This window comes from Ostrinia nubilalis, chromosome 6 (assembly GCF_963855985.1).
Source record: "Ostrinia nubilalis chromosome 6, ilOstNubi1.1, whole genome shotgun sequence".
Taxonomy (NCBI): Eukaryota; Metazoa; Arthropoda; class Insecta; order Lepidoptera; family Crambidae; genus Ostrinia; species Ostrinia nubilalis.
Window position 1 is genome coordinate 7504321 of NC_087093.1, and position 9783 is coordinate 7514103.

Sequence of the window (9783 nt, forward strand, 5' to 3'; positions counted from 1 at the left end):
TCACCTGTCAAAGAAAATTATGAAATCTGTCAGCCGCTGCAAAAATTTTGTAATCTCGTCTTGACTATTTGTTATTTTTATGTAAAAGTCGAAAAAGCTCAAGCAATTCATATTGTTTTCAATGTGAATTGTAAAATATGGCATAATTCAAAGTCAATCTTTGATTTTAAAGCGCGTCGTCGAGTTGACAGTAAGTTGAACTAAAATGTTTTGATACATTTAGTTTATTACTCAACTGCGTCAGAAGGAGCTTAATAGCTACTTTATCGGGATTTTCAGGTGTATCTCACAAATTGGTATAGAAGAATGGTCAAAATGTTATGTCCATGTAAAGAAAATTGAAAAAGATTTTATCAAGCAAGATTGAATAATGGAAAAGTTTCCAATTTTTTTCTTTTAAATAAACTTGAAATAAATATAAGTAAAACTCATAAAAATTTGGAGTATAAACAGTAAATCACCCCTCTGGTCCAGTGCTGTTGACAGATCCATTTTTTTTTAAATCTAGCAGTTTTTAATTTTTCAGCTAGGGTCACTCAAGATTCTTTCTTAGTAAAATTTTGTAACCTTTTTTTAAAAATATCCCAGACCCATATACAAAAAGAACGGCACCGCCTATGTTTCAGTTCCACGCGAAAATATATAGGTAATTTAAATAATTAATTTCTCAGACATTTCTTGATGGATTTCAAAAAAAACTTCACCGTCTTTTTAGTTCTGGTCTATATTTTAATCCCATTCAGAGAAATATAATGTTTTTTTAAATGCTGGAAGAGCAATTTATTTACAATACCTCTTTATCTTGATCTATTGAAGAACAAGAAATGCAAGTGGAGTTCTTATAATCGTTTTCTAGTTCTGAATGAAGTGATAAGTTATAAGTACTATGATGCATACTAAAATTAGTTACCTACTTAAAGTAATATACGATTTATTAATTTTTCAAGACATTTTCCTATGTTAAAAACCCGATGTATAACAACATTCTTCATACACATACCAACCTAAAATGTATATTCGTACTTCATGTTCATTAATACTAAAGTCATAAAAATTAAACAGTATCAAGATCGTTTATTCTAATTTCCCCAGTATTGCTCTCAACAAAGTTTATTTTCCCTATTTGCCATGAGATTCTGGTACACCTATACCACTAAACGAACGCCATTTTGGTGGATTTTACTGCGACTGCGCGAAAGTTAACCAAGTCAAGTCAAAGAACAGTGGGGTTGTGGGGATGAAATAGGTATGCATGATTTTCATCCCCACTCCACTGTTTTTTTTGAAAATGTGCCCTTTCTCTTAATAGCGCTAACAATGCTATTTTCGGCCAAACGCCTCCAACCAATGAGATAGTAATACCAATAGACTGAACCAATGTTATAGTTTCATGGTTGTGCTTCAAGCATGAAGCTATAGATAAAAATGGAGGCCACACTCCGAATACCTACTTGAAGCACAACCTTTGTATCACTATCTCGCTCTCTGTGGGCAGACTCTCTCTTTCAAAATAAACAAAAAATAAAAATTTGCTAAAAGTCAATGAAACTCAATGTAAAAACTTTATTTCTTGACATAGGTATCATTAAATGATAAGTGTAAATACTGGTAAAACGTTTTAGGAAGAAATTACTGTGAAAAATGTTTACAATGATCCAATGTCGGAAATCACGAAATTTACACTTACGCGTGGAATCTTAAGTCATTTCCAGGACACCACGTGGCACGTACTACCGCAACCACGCACTAAAAAATTTTGCAACATTTCTTGTGATAAAACAATGATGATGTCCTGTAAAAAATCTCAAACGAAATTAACTGCATAATAAACAAAATAGTAAACAACCGCCATGATGGGCCGGATTGGGCCGATGTTGCCACATGGTACCGATTTCCCAGGAATTGGGATTGTAATTTCCTGATTCGCCAACTCATTAAGCCTAAACGGCCGACAATTTTGTGATTTTTAATTTAACTAGGTAATCGTAGTGCAAATATTTAATTATTTATTTGTTTAACTTCTGATTTGGTTAGAATTTCGAAGAATTTACTAGGTGATTTCATTCAATAAGAAGATAGCAATACTACAGTCCACATTAAAAAGAGAGGTCGGCCCACAGAGAGCGAGATAGAGATAAGTAGGTATTTGACTCAAGTTGTTGTTCCAAGTGTGGCCTCCTTTTTTATCTTTAGCTTCATGGCTTCAAGTAGGTATTCGGAGTGTGGCCACAGAATAATAATAAGTACTACGTACAGAAGTTTTTCTTCGCGAAGGTATTCAAAAAAATGTATGCTCAATGTCATCAACAATATGGTGTAATTTAGCTTGTCTTATGAGTCAAGCACCGTTTTGTTGACATACGTCAGTGATCGGTACTGTCTTGATGCCATAGGGCTGACTGCTACAAGAAGCTACTGTGTCGCCATCTAGCGCACCACACTTGCATTCACTGCTCTTCGCGGCAACGCGCAGCTACATGCGGCCGCCAGTTATATAGTGTAAGAGCTAGCACCTAAATATTTTATAACACACATAACTGTGACAATTTATTTCACGTGGGCGAAGCCAAAAAGCTAGTAAGAAATAAAAATTCAATTCAGTAGGTATTTCAAACCAAATTTTATTACATAAACAAACATTATACTAATTTCATTATGGGCCCTTAGTATGTGAAAACTGCAATTGACGATATTTCGCACTGTTTTCAATATTATGTATTACAGAACGTATGTGTGATGGGATGACATTTTCGAAAACACGATTAGAAAAAATTTTTCTCGAAAAAAAAACATTTACCTCTGGATTTTTTTATAAAAGTTTAATATGACCGTGTTTTACAATAAAATTCCTATAAAATCACAAAGGTATCATGTTTGCCTCTTTGATTTCCTGGCTGTTTTAGATTTCAAAAACCTAAATATATTAATTTATTAACTTTCTGATAAAAATGTGAATGGCTCTTACGATGTCCCCCCCTTAAATCAAAATGTCTTTATTTGGTCTATATGCCCATCATCACTACGTAATAATTATAAAAAAAAGTCGCTTTCCTGTCTGTCTGTCCCTATGTATGCTTAGATCTTTAAAACTATGCAACAGATTTTGATACGGTATTTAGGGTTCCGTAGCCAAATGGCAAAAACGGAATCCTTATAGATTCGTCATAGTCTGTCTGAAAATAGAACGTTTTTGTGCACTTTTTAAAATGAGTTAACCAAGTATATGGCTATTAGACTTGCACACGTCCGTCCGTTTTTTGTAGGATTAATATAATTAAGTAACATTTATTTTTTGCATTCGGCTCTTGGTCTAACCCAAACGAAACACGAACAACTAATGAACTAACAATGAACAAAGTTGATAAATTAGTAATATGTAAATAATGAATTTGTTTTACGAGCTGTCCCGGCGTACCCGCAAATTAATATAAAGTTGTTTAAGTGATTTATAAAATCGCAATATTAATTTTTGAAAGTAGGGTCATTGTGCTGGTTTTCTATCTAACTTCGGTTTTCGTCCATTTCACTGAGCTGCCATAAACACATGCGTAAAATTTGAATACAAAGTATTGTATTCACAGAAGGCAGTAGCCATCCCGCGCTAGTTTTGTTGCAATCTATAATGCATAAGCAACAGTTCTACCTAAATGAAAATGTAATTTAAAAAGTAGTGAGTTCCAAAAAATTACGTATGCGCGGCCATACACCGGTCACCGGTACATTGCAGAAATCATCGCGCTATAAAAAAACGTGCTGACAGGAAAAGTTTTTGGCACGTATGTCTAATTGATAGCATTATAAACACAATTTTAAGTGTTTATTAAACTTCTTCATACAAAATTACACAAATTACACAATCACATCAAACAGAGAATGGGCAGCAGCGCTCTCTGAAAAACATCAATCTTTTAAACTGCGATCTCCAACCCGCCTGCCTAGCGTGGAGATTATGGCAAAACCCTCCACTATAGTGGAGGAGGCTCATAGTCCAGCAGTGGACTGTAAAGGGCTGTTGATGATGATGATGATGATACAAAATTAAATCTTAGATGACTAACGGCCGAATACTGAAACGCTACTCAAATCTTTCACTCAGCTGACGGGCTCCTAAATTTAAGTATCCTTCAATTTTAAATGGTATTCTCAAACGCTACTCAACGGATTTGAAGCCGTGATCAGCTAAGCAGCTCTCAAATGTTTACATAATGGCAACATTTACCAAAAAAAAGTATGTTTTCATTTACACAAATGATAACTTTACGTCTTTTATCCATTACACGCAGCATCGTTTGGTTATGTATTGTCTTTTATGGAAATATAATCAATCAACTTAACATAGAACAGTTTATTTTTAGTTTCTATTATATATAAATCTCGTTTTATCATATAAAAATAATAATGCTTGCATTTTTATTTAATTAAAAAAATAATTTTAAATATGATACTTTTTATTGTTGAAATCTATTAAGTGGCGATCGTGGACCGAAACGTAACCACAATTGACATTTATCATTGTTGACTGACAGAGCATCAAATTGACAAATCAACAACTCTTGGAAATGCTGCTATGCGATGTCCCCTTAATCCTCAGAAATAGGCATGTTTATGTAAAGCGATTTCATAGCAGCTATTTTGGTTGTTACTTCGTGCACTATACGATGCACAGTTGGCTGTTAGATGTGGAAGATATCACCTAGTACACGTTCATAACTTCCCGTTGCGTAGAACAGTAGGGTTATAATAAGTATTTGGTCCACTGGTTGTATGGCATTTGGTGAGGGGTTTCAAAGAGCTTCCAAATTATGAATCCAGAAACAACACCGTTTCTTTAGAGACGCGGAACCTCGCTCGGAATTGCATGTCATTATAATAATATTTTTCAATAGCGTTCAGCCTTATTGCGTTCCTGCGATTAGATCTAGGTATTTCCTCGAGGCTCGAAAGAAATGATAACGATGACACACATTATTTACCACTATTTAGGTCGTTTTAGGTATAAGAATAGGATTTAAGATACCGCGCAAGCACTCTCAAATTTAACAGCTGCTTAAGACGATTTGACAGTTGTTTGAGTAATGCTTAGCGTTGAATGGCGTTTCAGTATGCGAAAATTCATTTAAGTGGCGTTTGAGTGCAACTTAATTTGAGAGGTGCTTAAAAATTGAGAACTGCTCAGATATTGTTTTGAGTATGCGAAATGTAAGTTTAGGAGCTGCTTAACTATTTGAGAAGCCGTCAAATATTTAAATGGCGTTTCAGTATTCGGCCGTAAGGGTCATTTTTTTAAAGCAAAGCTCAGGTCATATAGCAGGCAAATCAACTCGGAAAGGGATCAACAACGTATCGCCTTTTGTGGCATGGAGGTAATAGTGGAGAGGAAATATAGATCTATACAAAAATTCGACAAATTAATGACAAACAGCTGTTTATCTCTTTCTAACTTACCCCTGGTGATGTATAAAAAAAAGAAATAGATAATGTTTGGTCACAGTACTCATTCTGGCAACATTTTCATGTGACGTCACTAACTACCTGACTTGTGCCGAGTAGGTACCTACATACAAGATTTAAGAAAACAACATATTTATAGGCAATCAGCTGACAACTACACGCACACACACACACAAATACCTGTCAGCTGATTGCCTATATTGCGGCCATGTTGTTTTCTTAAATCGTGTATGTATTTATAATGCGTGTAAATGTGTGCGTAATGTACCGAGTACGTTTATTTTAAAGTTACGCCAAGTCCATGAGACATTGATATGTAACGTCAGTGTTTTGCGAGCTGTCATTGCCCTTCGCGCACTGTCATCGGCGAGGCAAGGCGTTTACGTTACGGTGCGGATTGTTTGTGCGTTGCAGTATGGACTTTAGTTGACTGCCTTTATGAGCACTCGAACGACATAAAATAATATGATACAATTATGTAAGGGTATTTTAAGATCACAAAGTTGGCAACTCCGATAGTTGGACGAAAACCAGCGCAAAGACCCTATCCTGTTTGACACCTATAATAATTGACAATAGCTGGCTCGGCGAACTTCGGCAAACTAATGTGTGACGTGAAGTGCCAAATCGCAGAAAATGTCGGAAGAAATACATGAATTTGCATGAATTATCAGCTTTCCGCCCGCGGCTTCGCCCGCGTGGAATTTTGTCTGTCACAGAAAAACTTTATCGCGCGCGTCCCTGTTTCAAAAACCGGGATAAAAACTATCCTATGTTCTTTCCCGGGACTCAAACTATCTCTATGCCAAATTTCATCAAAATCGGTTGCGAGGTTTAAGCGGGAAAGCGTAACAGACAGACAGACAGACAGAGTTACTTTCGCATTTATAATATTAAATAAAATAAATATAGTTGGGATAACAATAACCACTTATTTACCTCTCAGTGTCTTCAGGCAACTTAAAAAAAGTACATTGTGTGTTTTTATTATTATTTAGGCAGTTAAATACTGCACAGTATTTTTTTATTTTTTTTTCCATAATACAAGAGTACGCGTGCGTGTGTCAATGCTCGCTCGTATCTCGTATGTGAATTGTGACGCCTTGTCGAATCGCCTCCTGTAGGTGGGCTATCGTGCGTGTTTTGTTTTCGATGTGAACTCGCGGAGATGAACAGGCCTGGTGTGGCCTCCATTTTTGTAGCTTCATGTGTGCTTCGTTTATTTTACATTTTTTGCATTTTCCGTTCATTTTGATTAAGCGGTAGCCGTTGTGGGTTGCCATTTTTGCTAAAAAAAATTGTAATGCTATTTTCCGCCACACGCAGCCATTTACTTGAACAATATAAACCATAATATAAACTGAATACTTGGCTGTATACCATTGAAGTAATATTACTACGTATAGAACAGACATCGCGAACAAAATATGTACAGTGCGGGGTGCGGGGCGGGAATTTGACGGACAGCTGTCAGTCAAATCCATGACTATCAAGTTTCATAATTATAGCGATAAAATCTGCACCAGAAAATGTCGTACTTCATTAATAGGATTGCACGAATAGTGACGTTCCTGCGGTCGCCTCATCATAGACATTGTGAATCAATTGTGAAAATAAACAAATCGGCTAAATTGTGTTAAATTTTCATGGTGCTCAATAGCAAAAAGGTTCAGCTACTTACATTATTTTATTTTATTATATTGTGCGTTTCCTGTAATGTAATCTAAGCTCCCCTCCCTTAGACTAAAATTAGCCCTCCTAGAAAAGTGACAAAACGTAGCAGTTGAAACATTCGAAATCACTTCGCTCTGCCGTTTTTTGGTGTTAGTTACTTCACTCTGTGATGCGATTTTAAAATTACAACTGGCGATTCCGAATTCACAACTGAGGGGACTGAGGCTAATCGTGTTACTTGTGCTACAAGTGCGTATGGGCTTCATACTGATGCTTAAGCCATTAATTATTTTTCTTCCCGATTAAAATCTAATGTAATCGATAATCGCCTTGAGAATCGTTAACTGGTATTTTCTAATTCGATAAAAAAAATACCCATCTCTAGTTTAAAACTGTCATCCAACAGCGCACGAAATATTATGAGTTATAGATAATGATACCATTACAGAGGCGACACTTCGTTTACGTTTAGTTTCTGCCTATGGAATTGGATACTGTAAGGAAACATCGTCATCATCATTTTAGCTACTGGACGTCCACTGCTGAACAAAGGCCTCCTCTAATGATTTCCACATCGCCCAGTTGATAGTGGCCTGCACCCAGCGTCTTCCTGCTATCTTCAGTCAGTCCATCTTGAGATTTTAGAAAAATTCCCACTCGTCACGGTAGGAACAAAGCTAGGGATGACCCACGCCTTCATTCCAGAACCAATAAAATAACTGAAAGTCCAAAACTTTCAGTTATTTTATTGTCTCTATTGTTAACTATCTCAGTGGTTGAGTACACGTATAATAGCTGTGAGGTAGAAGTTACGGGACTATTCCCACCTCTCCTTTTCACCGCTGCATCTCCTGTGTAGCTAGCACCTAGACTAGTTGATTTAAAGCCAAGTTATATCAGTTTTTAGGTACTGACTTAGTGCATCTAAAAATGTAAAACTTTCTAGTTTTTTGTAACATTGAAAAATCTAAAAAGAAGCATCATTTTTTTTACGTTCAAGTGTTTCTAAGAAATTTAAATGGAAGCTTTTGATGACAACGTATTGCTTACTTTTTCAGCTGTCGAACGAATCACTTTTATACTCATAGGTCCTGTACATCGGTAGATTTGGTAAATAAATGTATCCATCCGGACTCAGAAACTAAAAAAATTAAAATAGCTGTAATTTTTTAATACTGGATTTGTCGATTAAATTGATCATATTATTGCGCCCTAACGGGTCGGACACTGGTGACCAGACAAATAAAATAAATAAATAAAAATATTTATTTTCTTCACAATGGGCTTACAATTTGTTGTTGTTGAGACAATATTTGACAAGTTATTAGGTACACACGACAGCACATAGGAAAGATACGATAGTTTGTCATTCTGTGATATATTATTTGCTAGTGTGCTAATCGGTGCTTTGGCCTGGCATATCATATACCCGTATTGTGAAGACTGGTGCCTGAAGTAGGTTCTGAAAGAGCCTGTATTACAGGTCACCAGGGACTCACACACGGCATAATTACATTTGTGGCCTGTAGTGGATACTACTTATATCATTGTTACACTAAAAGTAGGAAGGTAATTTTATAATACTAGTCTATAAGTAAACAATTTCCAGAGTTAAGCTAAAGTGTATGTGTGTTTGTTGGGTGAGAGTGATGTGTTAGGTGTGTGTGTGTGTGTGTGTGTGTGTGTGTGTGTGTGTGTGTGTGTGTGTGTGTGTGTGTGTGTGTGTGTGTGTGTGTGTGTGTGTGTGCGTGTGTGTGTGTTGAGTGTGAGAGAGCGCCTTTATGGGAGAGCGTAAGAGGGAGACACCCACGTGACTAGGCTAAAGGCAGTGTTGCCAACAGCTACCAAAGGCTCGTAGCTAGGAATTTAACAGAAAGTTGCTAGATTGAGTATTTTTTTCTCCCTAAAAAGTAGCTAGAAGTAGCTGAATTCCGAAGTAAATAAAATACTAAAGAAATAAAACACTGAAGTAAATAAATCAGCTATAAACTTTAATCAACTTAACTTTAATACTGTGACTACTTAATTAACAAAAAAAAGAAGACAATATTTTGATTATCTACCGATTTAAGTGAGTCGAATCGTAATTGCTAATACTAATTTTTTTTGTCGGGTATGCCGCTACCATAACTTTGTAAAAATATATCATAATCAATAGTTGCTAGAAAAAGTAGCTAAAAAGTTTAGCTACAAGTTAAAAATTAAAAGACACACTGTACAATTATTATAATTTTAGCCTATCTCGTGAGCTAGGTGTCAATGATTAGGGTGATTTACTAACTAACCAGTCGCATACGAACAACAGCAGTGAGATTCAAACAAGTTTGATCCATGATGCCGCACGACTATTGTGTGAGCCCACCCGTAACCCAAGCTTATTTAGCTTAACACAAGGGGCTGGACGGGACTATTAGTAATTTGTACAATACAAAGTGCTTATAATCTTTAAAAAAATCTTTTTAGTGCTGTATTTAACCTTCCTTTCGTATACTGATTTATGCGTCAGTGTCAAGTCTGCGATTTTTATTCTTTGAAATTTTCGTAAAATGGCTGCCGCCGCGGTGACGCCTTGTAATTAACAAATTAAAATTAAATTAGTGTTTTAAAGTGCATAAATGTACAACTTAATGGTAAAAAGTCATTCCTTGATTTTTACTT